Below are 25,816 nucleotides of genomic sequence, written 5' to 3'. Positions count from 1 at the left end.
CCTCCCGCTCGGAGTTGGCAGCGGCATTGCGCTGGCCTGCATGGCCAGCTGGGCTTCAGCCCAGTCGGCCCGAACTCTTTTTTTCTTAAAACAATTTTTCCCCGAGGAAAAATCCTAATTAAATAAAAAAAATCTAAAAATTCCAGAAATAATTTTCACCGTCCAAACCTAATATTTAGGATAGGATGAACATTTTTCTGGACTAAGGTGCAGTTTTCAAAAATGCAATACTTTTCTAATTCAAATAAAATACCAGGAAAATCATAATTTGATTTTAAAATTCTTTTTCCAATATTTCTCTTAGGTTTAAGAAGTCATATTATCTTCTCTCATATATCTTTAATATTGGAAATAATTGGAGAGAAAAATAATAAAAATCAAATTTATCCTTTCTTCAAATTTGAAAATAAATCAAATATGAATTTTTGTGAAACCTCCAACTCTCTCCTTGGGTCCTTGAGTTGCTTAAGATTTCTAGGATTACAACAAAATGCAAGAATAAATATGATATGCATATGATGACCTATGTATAACATCCAAAATTGAAAATTGGGATGTTAAACGAACACGTAAAGGAAACCTTCTGGAACACTCTAGAATCATGAAAAAAGGAGGTATGTGATATGGTAAGTAAACGGCCTTCGAAAAATCTGCAAAAATATTTTTTGTCAGTTTTGGAATATTTAGAAAATTAGGAAAATAAGAAACTTCTAGGAAAGTGACCTTGGTGGGCTCGATACACCAGGGCGCGCCAGGCATGCCTGGCGCGCCCAGGTGGGTTGTGCCCACGTTGGGTACTTTCCGGACTCCATTTTTCTTGCATTCAGCTTGTTCCCCAAGATAAAAAATCTATATATACCTTCCGAACTTGTTAACCTCCGTATCGCGGAGAAATCTCCTGTTTTCTTTTCTTGCTATTTTCTGTTAGATCCAATCCACCATGGCCGCTTTAAGCTCCTCCAAGGACAAGTTCTTGGACAACGTCATCAACCCATGTCTACGGGAGGTGATGCGGCATCCTCAAGCTATCAAAATGCACGATGGGGTGCTGCACATCCGCGATGTGCAAGGACCCAGGGGGACTGGATCCGTGGAGGCCAGGCTTGGAGCTATGGAGCAGGACCTCTTCAAGTGCAAGGGGATGGTGGAGCGTGGACTCAATGCCAATCACCTCATGATCGCGGACTATACCGTGATCTCAAGGTGGATGGCAAGCCCATAAAGGACATCATCTTCTCCTTCAACGAGCAAATCAACTTGCTCCATAGCCAGATCCACGACCTTCAAAGCCAAGCCTTTGAATATGAGGCAAGGTGTAAAGGTATGAGTTTGGCTGCTAGTTGCAGGATCCGGGAGACTCACTCCTCCTCTTATGATGGTGAGCCTCTGCCGTGGAAACCCGAGGACAAGAAACCTTCTACTTCATCATCACCATCTTCTTCATCACCACCAAAAGAAAACTGAGTCTTGGGTATGGGCACTCCCCTTGGCTTTCGCCAAGCTTGGGGGAGGTGCACCAGTATTGTATCAATCTCCACTATCTTTTGCCTTTACTTTCCTAGTTCGGTCAATGGTTATCTTTTGCTATTAGATGAATAAAAGTTTAGTTCGATCCTTTCTTTTTGTGAGTTTCCTTAGTGATCAATCCTTGTAATCGTGTGTGAGATATATAATAAAGTTTAGTTTGAGTTTTGCCTTCAGTACTTTTCTTGTTTCAATAAGGAAGGAAATAAAAGAAAAAGATCATATGCTAATCTTATGGTAAGTGATGACATTACACAAGGAAAAGTATAAGTAGAAAATTTTATTGTAGATTGACAAACATAACATTGGTCAATGATGCAACACATGAAAGAATTAATAAGGGAAGAGAAGATTCACATATAATATACTATCATGGAAATCTTTTATGATTGTGAGCACCCATCAAAATATTATATGCCAAAATTGTTGACGTTGGACAAGGAAGACAACCTAATGATTTATCTTTGTTCATATTCACATAGAAGTTATATTGTCATAGATACTTCAACATGTGGTGCTTGCCCCTATGTTTGCTAGCCAAAAACTCCGCACTAAGTAGAGATACCACTTGTGCATCCAAAACCCTTAAACCCTATCTTGTTTGAGAGTCCACCATACCTACCTATGGATTGAGTAAGATCCTTCAAGTAAGTTGTCATCGGTGCAAAAAGGGCAATAAAAATTGCTTATAAAAATGTGAGATCATCTAGTGTAAAGTAAAATCGAGCGTTGTACGAACTTGTGATGGTGAAGAATAAAAGCGACAGACTGCATAATAAAGGTTGCCATCACAAGGGGAAATATAATGTGACGTTCTCTTGCACTAAGGGGTTGAGCATACAAACAAAATGCCCAAAATTTCTCAATCCGCGCCAAAGAACTACTACCTAGTGCCGATTAGGCTCGTTTAAACCCGTTTATGACAGGGTTGGCCCACTCGTCCATGCTGACGAGGTAGCTTAAACCAACATATCTTGTTTGACCGTTGACACGAGGGACCCACATCCAACCTTATATCATGTTCTTACTCCTCTAATCATTACTTTTCCTGAACATTACTTCAAACAGTAATTATGCGTGTTCGTCAATGGGACCGGTGATGAGCGAGCTGGCCGCCGCACTGGCCTCTGCACGGGTTAGCTGGCTGGCCCGAGCGTGGCTCACACGCGAGCAAACCACCGCGCTGGCCTTCGCTCGATCCAGATGGCTGGCCTAACTGCGGTGCGCGCGAGCAAGCCGTCGCACTTTCGTGCCAACCTAGCTAGCAAACCTTCCAGACAAGCAGCTGGATGCATCCAACAGGGTGTGTGCTATCTTGGCTAGGTAGGGGCCGCGAGCGCCGGACGGAGCTGGCATCCGGGCTACCGCAAGATGGGCTCTGCGCCGTCGGCGCTTTTGACCTCACATTTTGCCGATGGCGGTAGCTGCGTCCCAAGGGCGAGGATGACTAGGTGGACGGGTCGGAGGTAGGAGGTCACTCCTGGATTTTGTCCAGACTAACATGTAGGTCCCACAAGTCATAACGCCTAACTTGCTGGTCAAATAGAAGGTGTTGACTTAAGGGGTGACATGGGTTGAAACGTGCCTATAACGGCACTTGGTAGTTTATTGCGATGGATTAAGAAAATTTGGGTATGTTTTTGCTAATTTTTGTAGAGTAGTCAATTCTTGGTATGATTGGTTGGTAAGTGGTAGTTTCTTGGTATTAGTGGTTTTTTGTAAGGAACAATGTACTAGCGACAAAAGGCGATTCTAGGTTGCGCTGTACTCCAATGAGTATTACTAGCGGCCGCGGGAGTGTATAGCTCGTTTTGTGGGTTCGTTCTCGGTCGAACGCATGTCGGCCTTTTTTTAATAGTAACCTCGCTGCGAGCCAATATTGTACACTGGTAGTTTGACTTTTGAAGTCGAACAGATGTGTCGCACGACAATCTGGGTGCACTGGATAACCCGACCACGTGAACGGGTTTCCCTCCCATCATCTCGTGGCTCGCGTACTAGAGTAGTACTCCTATATATCTATTCACACCATGCAAAGTTTCTCGCCTGCGTGCTCGCCCTAGCCGCACCTCGCTTGCAGCTTCCTGATCAGCTACCATATTTAAACTAGCGCCTCCCAATTAAGCCCGAGGAGTCGGAAAAGCCTGGCGTGGCATTGGGAACTGTGCAATATGTTTCTATATGTAAAGTTCTACTCTACTGCTCTTTAGCTTGTGGCATTGCACGCATGGACTTCGCTCCATTATTGGCTCTATAAAAAAATTCCTCTTGACGTCATTTCTTTTGTTTTTAAACGGAGGCAAAAGCTTTACCTCATCTCAGTCATAAAGAAGGAACTTAACAAAGTTCGACGAGATCCATTACACCTCCACAAATGGAAGCGAAAAGCCTAGTCTTGATGTATCAAAGAAATCAAATGTTTTGCCCTTCGCAGTAACCATCGCTGATAAAAAGGCTGCTATTGTGTGCGTGAGAGGAGCGGCTGAGTAGGCCAACTACGCGCTTGAATAGAGCACGGAGAGTACGCACTACTCAGGTGTACTTTCCCTGCATTGATAGTACAACGATGGTTCTAGAGAACAGTAGTACCCTCCACTTGCAACTGTAGCTCCTTGGCCTTGAGATTCAAGAGTTCAAAACTGGTGCACTATAGAAGTACAGTACATCGCACTACAAGTTGAGAAAGTAGTAGTACTACTACTACAGTACTACGTAGTATATAATAGCCTCACCATCGGGGGACACTAGGCACTACCACTATGCATGCCCGCATAACTTCCTTAACGAAGGGACGAGGCCCCGTGGTTACGCTCTTATCTCCTCCTCGATAGTTCCCCACCCCTGAAGAGACAAGGCAGTTCGTCGCTGCTCCCATGGATTCGCCAGGCAGTTCTCCTCCTCGTTGGGGATGGGAGACCTTGGATGACGATCCTCTGGGAGAAATCACATGCCGCTTCGACGTCCTCACCGCCGCAAGACTCGATGCTTCCTGCACCAACTATTTTAAGACGGTGCTTAACCAGGCTTGGGAAAAGGCCATGCTTGTTGGTCTTCCATGCGTCCTTAAGGAGATGGTTATTCTATGGGACAATCCATCGGACAGTCCACCGCTCCCTGGCCATGGTTTCACGTTGACTATGCTAGAGTTGTCGACGTTGAGAGGTAGTCGGATTTTGTTTGATGAGCAGGTCAGTCATGGAGTTTGATCATGTAGTGTATACTCTAAATATAGTACTTAGTTATTCCATCCTGAAATTTCTCCGCTTCCCACTGTCTTATATATATAAGTATGGGTTGATGCCAACGAAGATTGGCTTTCATTCCTCCGGCCGGATACCACCATAATTTTGCACAATATCCACAACAGTGTGGCCGTTCCCGTAGACCCCTTCTCCACCATTGGGATCGGCCTTCCGGACTGGCTGGTCTTGAATACGTATGATAATGCCTACATGAGATTGAAGAAGATAGCAATTGCGGACCCGCCAACAAGGTGACGCGGCTACAACGATTACTATCTCACCGCGGTGTTCCACATAAGAATTTCCATCAATACAAAAGGCAGTAACGACAGAGGCTAGCACATGTTGGTCACGACAAATTTGTACCCCTACACGTTCGAAGATGCCATGTGCCATGTAGGCCACATCTCCGCGGTGACAAGCCAGGGGACTTGTTTCATCTGGTTGCCATCCTACGGTACGGGAGGTTACAAACGGAATGCACAAACCATCATTTGAATCCCTAACGGTACTCCACTATTTTGTAGGGACCAGTCATCCCCCGATCAAAATAAGATCGCCGATCCTAGATGTGCATTTGCATCCACGATTCGGTCTAACCTAGAACCTTATACCTGACTTTGGCATATTAGGATCAACTCTCTTAGCAGTCGTTACCCATGGTACCACTGATGTGTAACATGGTCACACAATCTACCACGATCGGACCATCACCATCTACCCAGGTATTCCATTTTCTAATTGTCGTGTGTTAGAGTAGTAGTACTTGTTAGTTATTTTCTTTTCTTGACTGGGACATGTTTACTGTACTAGTACTACAGTTTAGTACTATATTTTTTAACCCTCTCACCTTCTCTTTCATTGTAGTACTAATTACTAGTACTTGTACTTTTTACCTTGGAGGATGCGTATAGCTAGCTAGGCCCTTGTAGACTTGAACCCACTAGCTCCCACCATTTTTTGTTTTTCCATGTCTTACTATCTCATCCATGTAGCCAAGAGTGGCTATATATAATAAGCCGGTTATTTTACTTCCTCTATACCGGAGTAGTACTATTTGCTACACAATATTACTGACTGACATATTTGAGCACAACATTATTATGCATGGATCTTGAACATGTACGCCACCATGTGTCCAGATCTGAGATGCCGCGTGTACCAGATGAACGACACCGAGTTCGACCCCCGTGATGCTATGTGGGTGCTGAGGAACACTCGTGGAGAGTACTCTCTTTTCATTAGGGGCAGCTACCCCATTGTGAAGCGGATGCCATGTTCCATGCACGACATCGAAGGCCTGCCATTCATGAAGCATGGTTGTTTCTTCAGTGCGCATCGCCGGATGAACGACATGCTGGGACACGCTATCCTTGATTTATGCCGCTTTAGCTTGGATGAGTCTCCATCATGTGGAACAGGACTAGAAAGCTACGACAATGATTCCTGTTGCCCACCACTATAGATCATGCCATCTATGAATAACACCTGCGACTGGAACCTGGAGGAGGACATGGAGCCCATCTATAACGTGTAAGTGGAGTATGGTAAATTGTGAGTGGTGGCACTGTGAGTATATGTAGAATAGTTGTGCACAAATTTATCACATGAAGTGGAGATGAACTTGTGTGGCATACTGGCATTTGTCCTTTAGAATTTATTACTAGTAAATGTGTTATTTGTACATGCAACTTGTGTGGCTATTGCACGGGCTCCAACATGATCTATGAGAAAAAAAGGTGGCACGACTTTGGATATAGGTTACGTGGCGGCATCATACAATAGCATCGTTCACTATAGTTGTAGTACTAGGACGATAAATCCTATAAACCTTGCACTTAGCTATTTGCCTCTTCGGGAGGTTCAACAGTTCGTACTCCTGTGAACCTTGCACTTGGCTCTTCGCCTCTTCGGAAGGTCCAACAATGATGATACTATAGTACAATATGCTTTTGGCAATCTAACACTGAATGAACTGCTGCACGTCCACCGCGAGGGAGAGGGCGTTGTAGTCAAAACCCTCTCCTCGTCCTACGAGCCACCACGCACGTGGGCGAGGGAGAGAGCGTAGGCGTACTTAGTAAGCAAGCTTCTCCTCGTCCTATGAGCCGCCGCGCATGGGCAGGGAGAGGGCGTAGTAAGCAAGATTCTTCTCGTTCGACGAGTTGATGGGACACATCAAAGTAGTACTAGTAGTCCATACTGTGTCGTTTCTGGTTAATATGGCTTAATTTGAAACGAGAAAAATACAATTGCGATCAACATATGTAACAATACACTCATTACGATCACTATATAGTTTTGCGGTCATTATACGGTCACTAGCTCACCATAGAGCACTGTATTGCACCCTACTGACTGGCCATATAGTCGATCTGGCACTTTGTTGACTGGTTAAATTGGCACCTGGTTTCTGGGTCCCACATGTCAGTTGGCAGAGCAAAAAAATCAGTTAAACAAAACTTTACGCAGGCGCGACAGGAGTCCAACCCTTGTGCGCGAACCACCCTCGTTGTGTATGTGAGTGCATGCACGTGTACTCCCTCGTTCCGTGAAAAAATGTACATCTAGCATTAGAAAATTTTCCAACAAAGAGTGTACATCTACACTTCCAATGCACTTAGCCTTTAATCTAATCGATATTGATTGACTAATGCACCAACTTGTGCTCTAGCTATAGGCTACATGTATATTCTTAATTAGAGCATGCAACAACCTTCATTTAATCTTCTTCTCTCAATGGTCGCATGCACACATAAGTGTGCTACTTTTGGGCGTTAATTATGCCATGAAGTTCTGGTTCCTCTTGGTCAATCTGTAAATCTCTATATGTACAGTCTTTCATGGACGGAGGGAGTAGGTTGAGCACTTGAACATGAGTGTGTGTGTTTCATCGTGTGTTGTGTGCCGCATGGATGCGTGAGTGTTGCGTGCGGGCATGTGTACGTGTGAGTGTTGCATGTTGCATGCTTGCATGCATGAGGCTTTTACTCCCTCCCATTGACATGTTCATATTTCAAGCTTCAATAAAAGGTTGCATGCAAGAATTAAGAGAAAACTCACCAATGCATGTACAAGTTCTGGTCATTTGTTCCTCACGCATGCATTCCAACTAATACGTTTGTAAACATAATTTTCTTAAGGAAAATGAGCCCATTATTGAGTACTTTTGAAAAAAAATCTTAGGGCACTCATCATTTACTACTACCTTGGTTGATGATTTTTTAATCGATCAGTATATAAACCTCCATCCTGGTTTATTGATCCCCTTCGTACTTAGTGAATTTTGACCATAAATTTAACTAACAAAGTGTCAATGCATGTCATAAAAAACTATACCATTAAAAACTATGTTCAAATACGAATCCAATGATATGTTTTTTCGTGACATGCATTAACATTTTATTAGTTAAATAGATGGTCATAGTTTGACACAAAATACTACTAGTACTTCTACATTATTGGCGTCGGGTGCCTTGGCCAATGTTTCATCTTGTTGGATAGGATGAGAGTAGATGCATATGGATACTGTAGACAGGAAGTCTTGGCGATCCATTATTCCCCATCTCATTCAGAGAGAACTATTCAACTTGTCTTCACAGTGAAGTGACAATACATGCTGCAGTAGATGGGACACTTAATTAATTAGTTGAACCAGCGTGTCAGTGTTGCTAAATCAGCCTTACCCTGTACTCCCATCATGTTTGCAAGTGGAGCACGCTTCTGAAAATATGCCTACGCACCTCTGTCTTCCATTAACTGACAAATGACCCCTCTTGAGGTAGACCCACATGTCATAGGCTTAACTATTTACTCCGAAGGATGGTATATCCTTGTAGTACTACTGGTAGAATTGAGATTTAATGCACTTTCTTGCCCATCTTTCCTCTCCTTCCTCCTCTCTTCTTCTTCCTCCTCTCTTCCCCATCGTCGGCCGCACACCATTTCTCCCCGCTCACTACTCGCCCACCTGCACCATCTTCCTCGGTAGCTCGCGTGTACCATACTCCCCCGCTCACTGCTCGGCCACACACGCCATCTTCTTAGCTCACCCGCCCAAATCCACTTCCCCGCTTGCTCGCAGGCACCGAAAACCCCAATCACTCAACGCCCTAAAAAAACTATGGCACCCGACTGACATGCAGAGTCGCGATTGGAATTCCCTCCCCGATGTTCTCTTGGAGCAGATTTGTAATCATATGGACCTGCTCAGCACCATGCGTCTGGCCGCATGCTTGTTGTCTATGTACCATCTACTCATCTGCAATCGGCCGGCCCTTTTCAAGAGCCCTGCTTGCTGATGCCCGATCCTCGCAGGTGGCCCAGACACCGACTTGACGATCCTACGGAGGTTGCCATCATGCCCCTCGGCATGCTACCACTACCCGCCCACCCGTCATTCATGTGTGGCCACTACTAGGCGGGCATGAAGGCCAACTGGATCATCCTTATCCACCAATCTGGTAGTCCATGGCGTCTCGTGGATATCTACACCCAGCGAGAGATCACCCTTCCATCATTGGACACCGCCGGCATCGAGCCTTGCGGCCCGCCGGACACTCCTGCCTACTACGCACGAGATGCGTCGAGCTTTTGGTACGACCTCCATTTGCTGAAGGTTGTAATCTTCGAAGTGCCCACACCATCAGAAGACTACATGGATTACAAGCTCATTGCCTTGTTCGACATGGGATTAGTCTATCTGAAATCCGGTCGGCATACATGGTTATGGCTCATCATCAATCTTGTTGACCCTCCATTTCTGTTTGATGCTATAGTGCACCATGGCATTGTTTATGCGGTCGACGCACAGATTGGCTGCATATACTGGTGGAATCTATCGTCATGTAATTTTTCTATCTCATCTCATCTTTACCTTATGAATACGACTGCTTGTTGATTGTTAGAAATTTAGAATAGATAGTATGTCTATAACGCTATATGTTCCTTTCATTTCCTAGATTTTTATGACCACACATGTTATTGTGAGAGTTGATATGAGAACAATTGGCATCTAATGATTGTTAGAATAGATTTTATGAGTATAACCTCATGATTGCTATATGTTGCTCTCATTTACGAGATTTTTATAACCACACATATTCTTGTTAGAGTTGATATGAGAACACTAGTAACTGCTATATATGGTAGAATATGAGTAGGCCCTGGCATAGCTGGTTTCCTCTCATTTTTACATGATGTTTGAACCATGACATATTGCTAGAGTATGGAAGCCATTGGCTTATTTTTTTAACTTGGGGTATGATTATGACCACGACATTGCAATTCTCTGGCTATGATCTGTTCACTATTATAATAATCTTAATTCCACACATACTCTGAACATGGTTGTATATTTTGGTCCTTTTGGTCTCCGATTTGATTTGTTGCAGCATACACAAATGCGATGGCCTTCATAATTCCAGGACCTGGAAATATACAAGTCCATGGGTGGTGGTTTATCGCTCGTTCAATTCACAGTGGTCATTTGATGCTCATCCGCACGTACCAAATTAACCAAACCATTTCATCAAACCACATGCAGTACAATGTCTGGGGCATTCGTCACTGTGATGGCTATGGCTGCTTCGTGTTCGAGAAAGATCCCAACTTCATTTTGTCAAGCGTATTCAACTGGAGGCGGGTTTACAACCTCGGCAACCACTCCATGTTCCCTGGGCTCAATTATATGATCATCGAACCAATCGTTGATCATATCACCAGTGATGATTACCATGCTATGCAACGTCCATCCGCCAGGGGGAACTGTGTTTACACATTGTACCATGGGTTCCATGAATTACCATATCCAGAGATTCATCGACACAGCTTGTTGCCAGATGATCTTCAGTGTGTGAAAGGCATCAAGCTTCCAAGCGATGAATGGCTTTTGCAAACCCGACATGCAGCGATGTGGTTCATGCAAATATGCACAACTTGATTCGTAGTGATATTTATACTGAGCCATGTATCTAGCTGCTGTAGCATGACCCTCTTTTGTTGGATATATTATGTATTGTAGTTAGTTTGAAGGATAGATGCCTTTCTGGGATCAAGTGCATCCTAACTCACCTTCATAGCATGTACTGATAATGATGATGGAGATGTTGTGCAAAAGCCATATATATCAATTAGGCTTCAAGTGCGTACTTGTTGCTGAAAGTGTTGTCCAACGAGAATTATATTTTGTATTACTCATTTAGCCTACAAAGTCTGTCGCATAGGGCACAACCTTGTAACTTCGTACTCCATTTCTAAATTTTTACCAGTACTAGTTGTCCTCTATATCGTATATTCAACTACTCGTACTACTACCTCCCTCCTGGTTTATTGCCCCCCTTCATAATTTGTGTCAAATTTTGACTATAAATTTAACTAAGTAAATGTTAATGCATTTCACAAAAAATTATATCATTGGATTCGATTTTCAACATAGTTTCCAATGGTATAATTTGCGATGACATGCATTGACATTTTGGTACTTAAACCTATTGTTAAAATGTGACCTAGTAAGTAGTATAGTAGTACTAGTATACGCCAGTCAAATTATTCATCTTGCCCTCACATTGAATTGACGTGACAACATGCTGTGCGTGAGGTGACACAAGAGTCCCGGTGGCGTGTTTAGTCCCCCCACCAAAGTGAGCCTCACCCCTCTCGTAGTACAAAATCACTCTCCCATTATGTACAAAATCATTCTCCCATTCTCTCCCAGTCTCTCCGCCTCCCAGCCGCCGCCTTGTTCTGATCCATTTGGTACCATGAGCGATGAGCTTGCTACGTCGCGGCATGTGCATCATGTTCTACCTCTCAGCCCCTCTCGATCGGATGGTCCAACGTCACCTATTTTTTTTCTTCTATTGTTAGAGGTAAAGCTACTTCATGGAGTCGAATCTTGTACTTGGTTCAAACAAGAAAAAAAGTGGGGGTGGGGGAATTTAGTATGTACATCGGACTTGGTACAAACAGGAAGTAAAGGGGGTGAAAGTAGTACAGACTGGTCATCCAACCGGTCTCTTGGTTGAAAAGTGAAATATAGGGGTAACACTGTACATACTGGTATGAACAGGACTAGATTTGCTATCCATACATAGGAGTAGGTGGCTAGAGTGAACAAAAGTGGGACCAACACAGATATGTTTCTTTGATGTTTGTTTGTCGGGGCAACAAACTATGAATTACCACTTTATGCCCCTGTTTAGGTACATGGTGTTGGATGATACGTCTCCATCATATCTACTTTTCCAAACACTTTTGCCCTTGTTTTGGACTCTAACTTGCATGATTTGGATGGAACTAACCCGGACTGACGCTGTTTTCTGCAGAATTGCCATGGTATTATTTTTGTGCAGAAATAGAAGTTCTCGGAATGACCTGAAACTTCACGGAGAATATTTTTGGAATTAATAAAAAATACTGGCGAAAGAATCAAGGCCAAGGGGCCCACACCCTATCAACGAGGGTGGGGGCGTGCCCTACCCCCTTGGGCGCGCCCCCTGCCTCGTGGGCCCCCTGGTGCTCCACCGACCTCAACTCCAACTCTATATATTCACGTATGGGGAGAAAAAAAATCAGAGAGAAGGATTCATCGCGTTTTACGATACGGAGCCGCCGCCAAGCTCTAATCTCTCTCGGGAGCGCTGATCTGGAGTTTGTTCAAGGCTCCGGAGAGGGGAATCCGTCACCATCGTCATCATCAACCATCCTCCATCACCAATTTCATGATGCTCACCGCCGTGAGTGAGTAATTCCATCGTAGGCTTGCTGTACGATGATGGGTTGGATGAGATTTACCATGTAATCGAGTTAGTTTTGTTAGGGTTTGATTCCTAGTATCCATTATGTTCTAAGATTGATGGTTTATTGCGAGTCACTAAAAATTTCAGAAATTTTCGGAGGAAGAAAAAGTTGAGGAGAATGTTCAGAGGCTCTTTGAGCCGAAGCTCGAAGGATAAACAAAATGTGGAGAATAAATAGCCCAAATACAATCTACCTCGCACAGCGGAGGTTCGGCCGTGCGAATAGCCTTGCGAAGAATTCTTGAGATCCGCCATGATTCATGATGATTTTTATTATTTGGGTGAGAATGCAGGCCTCACCGACTTCCTCCACAACTAGCTCGATCAGTATCTCCTACTCACTAATATTTTTGTGCAAAATTTTTACTTTCATGCTAGGAAATCACCACCTTCAATGGAGTTTCATTTATATGATGAGGTTAAGGAGATGTCACTATATGATTATTGTGGGGTTTGCAAGATACCCTTTGTGGGCAGCATAGAGGAACCACATCATAGTGATGTGGATGGATTTATTGATATGATCGCTATAGGGGAGACGAGGAAGGTTTCCGATGCAAGAATTACTAGCATACACTTTCCTATTCTACGTTACTTTGCAATATTTGCTAGCAGATGTTTAATTGGTCACGGGAATAGTGGAAATCTTAGTGCCCCTGATATTGTTATTTTGCGCCATGCTTTGTTTCGTGATACAACTTTTAGTTTAGGCGTTGTTATTGCTAAGAGATTAAGTTTGAACCATACAAAGGGCCCCATCTTTGGAGACATCTTAGCTTCACGCCTTGCTAAACACTTTAAGATACCTATTAGGCATTATGAGAAAGAGAAAAAGTTGCTGCCCCCTATTTTTCTAGATTATAAGAGTATGGTAGCACATGAATTTATTGTTAAAAATAAGAAGATGATGCTTAAGTATAAGTTGATATCTAATAAAACTCACTGTGAGACTATTATCTTGCCTGCACCCTTTTTGTTTAGCATACTTTCAGGCACGTACCTCATCTTGCTGGAGGCCGTTCATGCATACTAGAGCCTGACACCAGCTCTAGAGCATGAGCTGGAACCACCACTTGACCCATATCGACAGTACGTTTATTAGTGGGATCCGGAGGAGATCGCCAACCAGTGGGACCCAGATGACACTCCTCCGCACACCGGAGAAAGCAGTTTTGATCCGTGGGATTAGACCAACTTAGGCCAAAAGCGTAAGCTTGGGGGAGTACGTATTTCTCACCGACATTACATTCATGTTCACACACTCATGCTAGTTTTCGTTGCTCATACTTTTTCAATGTGCTATCCATGCTAGTTTATTTTCTTTTTTAAGTCTTCTTCTTGTGTGTTTGAATAACCTTAAGAAAAACAAAAAGAAGTAGTTGTAGCTTTTAGCTAGTTTACTTTCCATACCTGTAGTAGTAGTAGTTAAAAGAAAACTCAAAAATATTTCTCGTTCTTCTTTTGCTTGTTGGGAGCTTTCTCATGTAAATAGTTTTATTTCTTTTCTTTTCTTTGGGGGTCGAGAGCAGAAGACCATGATGAAAATGTTGAGTGGCTCTCATATGCATTATTGTTGATTTAACCAAGAGCCCATATTACCTTGTCTTCTCCCTTGAATTGAATGCTTGCAGATTCTAGCTTAGTCCAATGCACGTGCACTATTATTATTATCCACACCGTTCGGTCATGCGACTAAAAGGCAATAATGACGATATATGATGGACTGATTGAGATGAGAGAAGCTGGTATGAACTCAACCTATCTTGTTTTTGTAAATATGATTAGTTCATCATTCCTGATTCATCCTATTATGAATTAACATGTTTGCAATGACAATTAGAGATTATAGTTGCTTATGCCATGCTTAATTAGCTAGGAGTTTATAATGGTTTACCTTGCGTGCCAACATGCTATTAAAATGGTTGTGATGTGGTATGATAGGGTGGCATCCTCCTTTGAATGATTCGAGTGGCTTGACTTGGCACATGTTCACGCATGTAGTTGAAACAAAATTAACATAGCCTCCACGATATTTATGTTCATGGTGATTATATCCTACTCATCCTTGCACTCAGTGTTGATTAATTTTAATGCATGTTCATGACTGTTGTCGCCCTCAAGTTGGTCGCTTCCCAGTCTCTTTCTAGCCGACTTGTACTAAGCGGGAATATTGCTTGTGCATCCACTTCCATAAACCCCGAAGTTATTCCATATGAGTCCACCATACCTTCCTATATGCGGTATCTACCTGCCATTCCAAGTAAATTTGTATGTGCCAAACTCTAAACCCTCAAATGAAATTCTATTATGCATGCTCGAATAGCTCATGTATAAATTAGGGTTGTGTGTATCTTCCATGCTAGATGAGTTATTCTCAAGAGGAGTGGACTCCGCTCCTCACTCACGAGAAAATGGCTGGTCACCGGGATGCCCAGTCCCATGCTCAAATCATATCAAAATAATTGCAAACAAAACTCCCCCAGGATTGTTGTTAGTTGGAGGCACCCGTTGTTTCGGGCAAGCCATGGATTGATGATTGTTGATGTTGGGGGAGTATGAACTTTACCATTCTGTATGGGAACCGCCTATAATGTGTGTGGCATGGAAGATATCGAGATCTCTCAGTTGTTATGTTGACAATGAAACTATGCCGCTCAAAATATTATTTATCTCTGTTTCAAAACTCGAGCTCTCGTACCTATACAAATCCCTTCTTCCCTCTACGAAGAGCCTATCTATTTACTTTTATGTTGAGTCATCATCCTCTTATTAAAAAGCACCAGTTGGAGAGCACCGCTGTGATTTGCATCCATTACTATTAATTTATATTGAGTATAATTATGACTGGATCTCTTTTACCATGAATTACAATGTTTAGTCGGTCCTTGATCTTCAGAGGTGCTCTGCATTTATGTTTTGCGGTCTCAGAAAGGGCTAGCGAGATACCATCTTGTTATATCATACTATGATTATTTTGAGAAAGTGTTGTCATCTGAGATTTATTATTATTGCTCGCTAGTTGATTATGCCATTGATATGAGTAGACATGAGAACTAAATGTTATTATGAATGTGGTTAGTTCATAATATTTGCTGAAAACTTGAATGCTGGCTTTACATATTTACAAAAACAAGAGCAAACAGAGTTTGTAAAAGTTTTTCTTTATCACTTTCAGTTTATCAACTGAATTGCTTGAGAACAAGCAAAGGTTTAAGCTTGGGGGAGTTGATACGTCTCCATCGTATCTACTTTTCCAAACACTTTTGCCCTTGTTTTGGACTCTAGCTTGCATGATTTGAATGGAACTAACCCGGACTGACGTTGTTTTTAGTAGAATTGCCATGGTGTTATTTTTGTGCAGAAATAAAAGTTCTTGGAATGATCTGAAACTTCACGGAGAATATTTTTGGAATTAATAAAAAATACTAGCGAAAGAATCAAGGCCAGGGGGACCACACCCTGTCCACGAGGGTGGGGGGCGCCCTACCCCCCTGGGCGCGCCCCTGCCTCGTGGCCCCCCTGGTGCTCCACCGACCTCAACTCCAACTCTATATATTCATGTTTGGGGAGAAAAAATTTAGAGAGAACTATTCATCGTGTTTTACGATACGGAGCCGCCGCCAAGCTCTAATCTCTCTCAGGAGGGCTGATCTGGAGTCCGTTCGGGGCTCTAGAGAGGGGAATCCGTCGCCGTCGTCATCAGCAACCATCCTCCATCACCAATTTCATGATGCTCACCGCTGTGAGTGAGTAATTCCATCATAGGCTTGCTGGAAGGTGATGGGTTGGATGAGATTTACCATGTAATTGAGCTAGTTTTGTTAGGGTTTGATCCCTAGTATTATGTTCTAAGATTGATGTTGCTATGACTTTGCTATGCTTAATGCTTGTCACTAGGGCCCGAGTGCCATGATTTTAGATCTGAACCTATTGTGTTTTCATTAATATATGTGAGTTCTTGATCCTATTTTGCAAGTCAATAGTCACCTACTATGTGTTATGATCCGGCAAACCCGAAGTGACAATAATCAGGACCACTCCTGGTGATGACCATAGTTTGAGGAGTTAATGTATTCACTAAATGTTAATGCTTTGGTCCGGTACTCTATTAAAAGGAGGCCTTAATATCCCTTAGTTTCCAATAGGACTCTGCTGCCACGGGAGGGTAGGACAAAAGATGTCATGCAAGTTCTTTTCCATAAGCACGTATGACTATATTCGGAATATATGCCTACATTACATTGATGAACTGGAGCTAGTTCTGTGTCACCCTATGTTATAACTACTGCATGAGGAATCGCATCCGACATAATTATGCATCACTGATCCAATGCCTATGAGCTTTTCACATATTCATCTTTCCTTAGTTACTTTACCGTTGCCACTGCTACAGTTACTACAAAACTGCTACTGTTACTTTTGCTACCATTATCGTTACTTCCATACTACTTTGCTACTAAATACTTTGCTGCAAATATTAAGTTATCCAGGTGTGGTTGAATTGACAACTCAACTTCTAATACTTGAGGATATTCTTTGGCTCCCCTTGTGTCGAATCAATAAATTTGGGTTGAATACTCTACCCTCGAAAACTGTTGCGATCCCCTGTACTTGTGGGTTATCACTGGACTGCTGGTGCACCGACTATCCCATGCCCTTATACAAAATATTTAGCTATTCTTAATCTAATGCCCCTGGTAAAATGAAGCCATTGCAGTGTTATAAGCCATGACAAGTTTAGCAAATGTTTTTGCCTGTAATTGTTTGAGACTCTGACTGTTTCCTCTGTAGCTTTTTGTGCAAACAGGGATATCCATTTCACCTGGTTACCGTTGTGACCTTTCGGTGCACTGCACAAAACACTTCTTAAAAGAAGTGACTTTTGTGTTGTTTAACTAAAATGTCAGAATGGAACAGTTGGTTCGTTTCGGTGGAACTGTACAAAGGGAGATCTATGTTCCAATCCTCATCATCCATATTGGCACCATAACCATCCTTTAGGTAAGAATGATATTTAATGCATGTGTTCATCTCTATTTTGCGACTGCCATGAGAACATAATGCTATTTTTTACTAGTACACTTGTACTCCCTCACTGACAAAACCAATTCTGAAATAGAAGGCCAATCATGTACTTGGTTTCACCAACTGATGAGGATAAAGAGAAACATAGAATGAAGAGGAAGAAGAATAAGAATAAACAGTGCCAAGGTGATCTTGCTGAAGCCAGAGGCCTCAGTCGGGGCCATTCAAGGGCTCCGGCAACGTATACCTTACATGTGAGACGATCCTCCAGGGAGCCCTTCCACTTGTGCTGTCTCTCCTGCGAGGTTACTTAATTAATTAGGAGTACTTAAGTACCACTAATTTATTGCTGCCTAATTTTTCTGTCGGGGTTAAACAAATCTTTAGTAGCACCCTATGCTGAATCATGTACGTGTGTATGTTTGTCTACGGAGGTGAATCATGTGGTGGAGCAGGCAGGGAATATTATTAGTGTCATGACATAATAGTGCTATTATTTTGCATGCCAATTTATTACCATTGGTTCAATGAGGCAATGTTTTGCATATTGTCCATCATGAATTTGATGCTACTGTTAGAGTAATATGCGAATGTCTTTCAATCCTTTCTCACCAAGCTAATGAAGGTTTCACCTTGTTCCTACTTGTGCAAACAGGGATCATGTTGTGCCAATCATACATTTTAGTGGAACTACACAAGATAATACAATGAACCGTATCCCACCAGTGCTTTAACTCTGCTGGAAGTTCTTGATAATCTTTTGATATAATCTCAACACTGGTAAACAAGAGTGATTTCAACCATACATTTGAAGTGCACAAAAGTATATACTATTGAGTGATTCCAGTGAGTGCTTTATCATCTCTTATGGGACTACATAAGCTTTTTTCCTCAGGTTGGTACCGGCCTAAGGCCTTCATCCATATTAGTTTGTTGTCATCTCTATTTGTATTGTGCTACTGTCATGAGAAACTCCTTTATCTTTGCAGGTTAAAGTTTTGCAACCTATGATACATGGCAATGATTTGAGTGTTGAGCTAATTGGCACTGATTAAATAAACTAATACCTCTCTTTACGCAAGACTACTATGTTGCTAACTTTACCCATTAAGATAATGAGGGTGCTTCTATTTGTTAGTGTATGTTTCATCAACTAGTCCCACTATTACAGTAATCTCACTCTCTCAATATATGTGCCAACAGGGATGCTCGGTTTTGGTGGAACTGCACAAAAACATTGGGTGCTTCATTGCCTCGACAACTTCCTTCCTTTCCTGTCAGTCGCTAATCTGGGCTTGCTTCCTTCCTTTGATGTCAGTCACTTCGCTTATCTCGGCTTCCAATCAAAGGAAATAGTAATTGATATGCTACCTCACACAGGTTGGTAGTGGTCTTTATCCTGATTATTGTGCTTGTCATATTTATTGATAATTTGGTATTGTGCTACTGTTTGCCGATTTTATAAAGGAGTAACTTGGAGCCTGAACTCGCAGGCAAATCATTACATTGCGTGATTTCATTAGAACTACACAAAAAGATCAAATGGACATATACTTATGCTGCTGCTATGTACTCCAAAGTTCACTCAGACAAGCATCGATGTTGACAAGAAGAAGTGCCTATATTCATTCGAGTATCAACCGACATCAACCAGTTGTCAAACTCAAAGTATTAGGAGAGTGAACACCAAAAATATTGCTTGGCGCATAGCCTAGAAAAACACAGTTCAGTCTTTGGTCCCAACTTGTGCCTTTTGATTATCGGCACATATGGTAGCAAACTGTATGGCATGGAGTCTAAAGATTCCAAGACAAGTTGGTTGACGCGTATATTCATCTGGCACTTAATCTGTCTGAGTGCCAAGTATGCTCCATTTCAGTTGAACTGCACACAAAATTTGGCTGGTTCATTTTCTCAACCGCCTCCTTTCTTGTCTGCAATGTAGAATTTTGGCGAGCTACAGGACCAAGATGAGCCAGTAAACTAGTTGGATGAAAGTAGTGGCCAAGTTGCTCAAACCTCCCTCGGCACGAGGCCACTATTTGAGGATAAACCTACAAGAAAAGTTCAGATTGTCTGTGCAGCCTATTATGTACTCGAAAAGTTTACCCGTACAAGCATTAATTTTAGCAAGAAGTACCTTCGACTAAACACCATTTACCAGTCTGTACTCTAGGTAATTAAAGTTCGTCCATGGATGATATTGGCTGTGATCTCAATCATTTGGATGCATAAACATACTGAACATGTGTATATCTGAATCTTTTTGTGAATTATCTGGGAATATTCTTGTTGATTCTGAATCATTTGGATGCATAGACATGCTGAACTTGTGTATATATGAATCTTTTGAGTTGTTGATTGTGAATGTTGGCTATGAATATGAATGGGTCATGTGAACCTGAGTTTGATACGAATGTTTATCTTTTCTGTTGTACTTGCGTGTGAACTTGTTAGTATGCCTACTGTGGGATTTGTGACGTGTGGGTGTCAATAGCACACCTTCTTTCCAAGAAGAATTGCACCTGCTTTGTTAGGGTAGCAACGATGCATCGGCTCTTTTTAATCTTTTTGCTCTGTCTTCGCCCCTCCCCCACTCAACCCCTGCCATAATGTTTTCGGCCTCAAAACAAACATAGTAGTGTGTTGTTTTGGGGGCTTGATGAAAAATCGAGTGCTGGTTTCTATAGGTTGGCCTGCCCAGCAAATGGGTTGCTGGTCCACCATCGACTGGGAGGCTAAAAATACAAGTTGTATGGTGTAGAGGCAAGTAAAAAAACGCCATCGAGAGCCATCCACTGAAGAAAAAAATTTCTCTTGATGTGCTTCTTTAGTCGCGCCACTAGCGCCCTCTTTAATCCAGTTCGCTTGGGGATCTAGCTGGTATCATTTTTTCGAGAGGGCGAACAAGTATCAGCTAGGTCTAGGTTTTGTTTTTTTAACATGCATAGCCCACGACATACAGAGACAGTGGTTTCAACTTATTTTTTGAGGTCCATACCGTCATATGGGCTTTTTCTTAAAGATCGACAACCCAATGTATTTTTTTAATAAAACGCAGATCTCTGTTCTATTTATCTGTATATAAGAATAATAATGCTATGTCCAATTTATGTTTTCCCTTGTAACCACATTATATATATTTATATTATTACTATTATCGTATATTTTATAGAGACTTATATATACATTATAAAAACATCCCACGTGTTATTAACTTATAAAAATAAATGTTTAACAGAAGTTGGCAAGGAAAATCCTGGTTGTTTTTTACTCACAGGGGAAAATCCTGGTGATTGCGTACAAAAGCTTGTGAAGATTTTAAGGACCAATGTAATAATAACGCGCTCATTTTTATTTTGAGCAATAACTCACTAATTTGTGAATTTTATATATAAAAAATGTGCTGCTCCGGTTTGTTTTTTGATATTAGTTGCTCCTTCTAACCTAACATTATATATAGAATGAGCCTAGCTAATTCATGTATTTCAAGAAAATGCAAATGGGCTGGGAATTCTTAGAAAATATAAATGGGCGACATTGACGCGAAATTATTTGTTCACCCAGCCCAACAAATGGACTGTACATTCTAGAAAACATGGGTTAAATATATGCCACATTTTTGCAGGCTGACATGTGGGCCAATAGGTCGAAGCCTACGCAGGGCATTGTCAACTTGGTCAACAAATGATTATGACATCCATAGCCATTGGATTTATATCCAATGGCCGACATGCACCTTCAATCTCTCGTCTTCTTCCTCCAGCATCACGGAGACCGCCTGGTCCAGCCTCCGGTGGCTAGCGGCTCTGCTTAGCACGCATCACTGCGAAGCACTACCCCACCACCGGCCAGGGTATCCCTCCATCCCTCCACACCTCCTGTTAGTCTCCACCGACTACAGCCCCACGCCGCACCAGAACTAGTTATAACCCTTCTTCTCTCGATCTGCGACTCCACTGCCGCGTCATCCCATCTCCGGGTCATTCCCCTCCGGGGCATCGCCGTCGTCCACCGCCTCGCTGCGCTCAGTGCGGCGTGGTCAACAAACGAGAGTCATCGAAAGAGGATTGTACGTGGAGAGCCTGACGGCTGGGACCCACGAGGTCCATGGTCGCACGCAAGGAAAGTTCCTCCTTATTAAGCTGAAAAAATATTTCCTCCCCCTGATAGGTGGGACCCACCAGTTGTATCTTCGCACGGAAGAAGTGCCTCCTTGTTATACGAAAAGAATTATTCCTCCCGTTGACAGCTCGGAACCGTCAGATTTGGTGGCTGACTTGTGGGCCTACTAAGCAGACGTGTACGCAGGGCTTTGTCAACTTAATCAACAAATCATTCTAGCAGCTGGACCGTTGGATGTTAATCCAACAGCCATGCTCCTTCTTCAACCTCTGTTCTTGATCCTGTCTCCCATGGCCGGTAGTGCTGCCGCGCACCCAAACCAGTCAAGTTTCCCACTCCTCTCCATCTACGACTCCACTGCCGCGTCTTCCCCATCTCCGGGTCATTCCAGTCTGGGGCCTCGTCATCGTCTACTCCCCTTGGTGCGCTCGGCACGGTGTGGTCAACATGGTCAACAACCGAGAGTCATCGGAAGATGACTATATGTGAGAGGCTGACAATGGGGACACACCACGCCCACGGACGCATGCATGCAACTGCATCCTTTCTACCCTGAAAAATAATGTTTTCTTCCCCTGACTGCTGGGACCCACCAGTTACATCTTCGCACGCAAGGAAGTGCGTCCATATTACGGGCAAAAAAATTGATTCGCCCCATGACTGCTGGGACCCACCAGCTACATCTTCGCACACAAGTAAGTGCCTTACAGTCGAGACCCACCTGGTCGAAGCGTACGTAGCATTGTCATTCTGGTCGCGAACGTGTACGTACATACTGTCCGATGTTGAGGCACGCACGTGTCGTAGTAGAGGCATGCACGTATCCTAGTAGAGGCGCACACGTAGCATGTACACGTACATACAACGTCTAGGGTGCAAGAAAGAAAATACGGCCACGTACATACATACGGGCGGGGTCTCGAATGCCTACTCTCGCATACGTACAACTAGGGCTCGTGTACATGGCTGGGTCGGCACGGAGAAACTGTGTCGTTGTCGTGTTCATGGGGAGGCAACGAAATGTGTCGTGTTCATCGGGAGGCAATGAAACACATGATGTTCATCGGGAGCCAACCGGCTTGGACGAAACAACCGATGGAAACATGGCCTGGTGTACCGTAGAACGGAAGAAATGGCCTTGTGTTTGACCGGCAATCGAAACGGGATCCTGTTCATCGGGAAGGGTCTGGCGTACCACAAAATGGACGAAACGGACTTCTGTTGGACCTCCTACGATCGAAACGGGGTCCTGTTGATCGGGAGGGGTGTGGTGTACCACAAATCGGAGGAAACAAACTTGTGTTGGAGCGTTACGGTTGAAACGGGGGTCCTGTTCATTGGGAGGGGTGTGGCGTACTGCAAAACGGGACTCCACGGGCTACTGTTCATCTCCACCGTCGACCTCCTCCAGCCTCCACACGAGACTGTTCATCCACGGGCTCCTGTTCATCCAGCCTCCACCACGCGCTCCTCCACCGGCTACTGTTCAACTAGCCCTCTCCATGGGGTCCTATTCAACCACCCCTCCATGGGCTACTGTTCATCCAGCCCTCCACCGGCTACTGTTCAACCTCCCCTCCACAGGGTCCTATTCATCCAGCCCTCCACCGCGTCCTATTCATCCATGCCCAACCGACTCGATCGGTCGGGGTCCTGTTCATCCTACGGAAACACCACGGGGTCATGTTCATCCAACCCCCCACCAAGAAATGTTCATCCAAACCCCCCAACAAAGCTCACTGTTCATCCAGAGGCAGCATCGATCGGCTTCAGTTAGCAGCAGTAGCGAAGGAATCGCTCAATCGGGTCCAGTTAACAGCCATCGATCGATCGCTCGGGTTCAGTAACGCGTAGCCTGCAGTGCAATCGCTCGGGTTTAGTAGGCGAACGTCTCGCTCGGGTTCAGTTAGAGCCCAATGCCTCGCACCCACGCGGGTACGTGTACGAGAGAAACGCGCATCGCTCGGCCCCCGACCACCCACCATAACCGGGAACTCCCCGATATTTTCCTCGCCCTCACTTCTACCATGGTTTTTTCTGTCATGCGCGGCCCAAAGAATTTCATGCAGCTGCATCTCCGGCCCACCCAGGACGAAAAGCCCATTTTCTATCATGATTTTTTGTCATAGAAGTAGGAGCCCACCACCTCTATGATGATACCGGGTTTTGTCACAATTATCGGCATAGAAGTGTCATAAGTATGACAGAAAAAATTTCGTTCGGCCCAAAATGTCATGGATGTGTCTTTTTTTGTAGTGTTAGTGTATCCGTTGCATGGCAATCCCTACTCCTCGCATTGATATCAATTGATTGGCATCTCCATAGCCCGTTGGTTAGCCGCGTCGATGTGAGACTTTCTTACTTTTTTTGTCTTCTCTATATTTACCCCTATCATCATACTATATTCCACCCATAGTGCTATATACATGGCTTGCGCTCATGTACTGTGTGAGGGTTGAAAAAGCTGAAGCACGTTAAAAAGTATGAACCAATTGCTCAACTTGTCATCGGGGTTGTTCATGATAAATACTTTGTGTTAAGAAGACAGAGCATGACAAGACTTTATGATTTTGTAGGGATAGCTTTCTTTAGCGTTGATATTTTGAAAGACACAATTGTTTGTTGGGATGCCTGAGTATTGATGTCTTTATGTCAAATTATAGACTATTGCTTTGAATCACTTATCATAATATTCATGCCATGATTAGACATATGATCAAGATTATGCTAGGTAGCATTCCACATTAAAAATTATCCTTTTTTATCATTTACCTACTCGAGGACAAGCAGGAATTAAGCTTGGGGATGCTGATACGTCTCCGTGATATCTATAATTCTTTATAGTTCCATGCCAATATTATACAACTTTCACATACTTTTGGCAACAATTTATATGATTTATTGGACAACCTATTGATCCAGTGCCCAGTGTTAGTTCCTGTTTTTAGCATATTTTTTGTTTCACCGAACATCCATATCAAACGAAGTCCAAATGCAATAAATTTTTATGGAGAATTATTTTGGAAAATTTGTGAATTTTGGGAGGTGGAATCAACACAAACGGAGGCCCACAGTGATCACAAGACAGCAGGGCGCGCCCCAGACCCCTGGCACGTGGTGGTGGGTTGTGCCCTCCTCGAACGTCTGTTGGGGCTCTACTTAGGGTGCAAGGAAGCTTATATCTGGGGGAAAATTGTGTTAAAATCTCAGCGCAATCGGAGTTACGAATCTCTCGGAATATAAGAAATGGTTTTCGACCAGATATGAGGAACGCAAAAAAGAAGAGAACAGAGAGGGAGATCCAATCTCGGAGGGCTCCCGCCCCTCCGCTGCCATGGCAACCATGGACTAGAGGGGGAAATCTCCTCCCATCTTGGGGGGAGGCCAAGGAAGAAGAAGAAGAAGGAGGTCTCTCTCCCCCTCACTCCCGCTGGCGCTGGAGTGCCGCCGGTGCAAGGATCGTGACGTCGATCTACATCAACAATCTTGCTACCATCAACACCAACTTTCTCCCCCTCTATGCAGCAGTGTAACACCCCTTCTCCCTGCTTTAATCTCTACTTAAACATGGTGCTCAACACTATATATTATTTCCCAATGTTATGTGGTTATCCTATGATGTTTGAGTAGATTCGTTTTGTCCTATGGGTTGATCGTGATCTTGGTTGGTATGATTTTATATTTTATTTATGGTGCTTTCCTATGGTGCCCTTCCTGTCGTGCAAACGGAGGGGTCCCTGCTGTAGGGTGTTGCAATATGTTCATGATTTTCTTATTATCGGTTGTGGGAGTGACAAAAGCCTAAACATGGATAAGTGGGTTGTTGTGTATGGGAGTAAAGAGGACTTGGTACTTAATGCTATGGTTGGGTTTCATGACCTTAATGATCTTTTGGAGTTGCGGATTCTTGCTAGGGGTCCAATCATGAGTGCATATGATCCAAGTAGAGAAAGATGTTGGCTCATGCTCTCCCTCATATAAAATTGCAAGAATGATCACCGGTCTAGTTATTGATTGCCTAGGGACAAATGAATTTCTCGTTGACAAAAGCTATCCACTTTTATTACCTTGCAATTTACTCGTAGTTTTATTCTCGCGAAG

The sequence above is a fragment of the Triticum dicoccoides genome, chromosome 6B, assembly GCF_002162155.2.
Source record: "Triticum dicoccoides isolate Atlit2015 ecotype Zavitan chromosome 6B, WEW_v2.0, whole genome shotgun sequence".
Taxonomy (NCBI): domain Eukaryota; kingdom Viridiplantae; phylum Streptophyta; class Magnoliopsida; order Poales; family Poaceae; genus Triticum; species Triticum dicoccoides.
The sequence above is the reverse complement of the archived record's forward strand: the minus strand, read 5'-3'. Positions refer to the sequence as shown.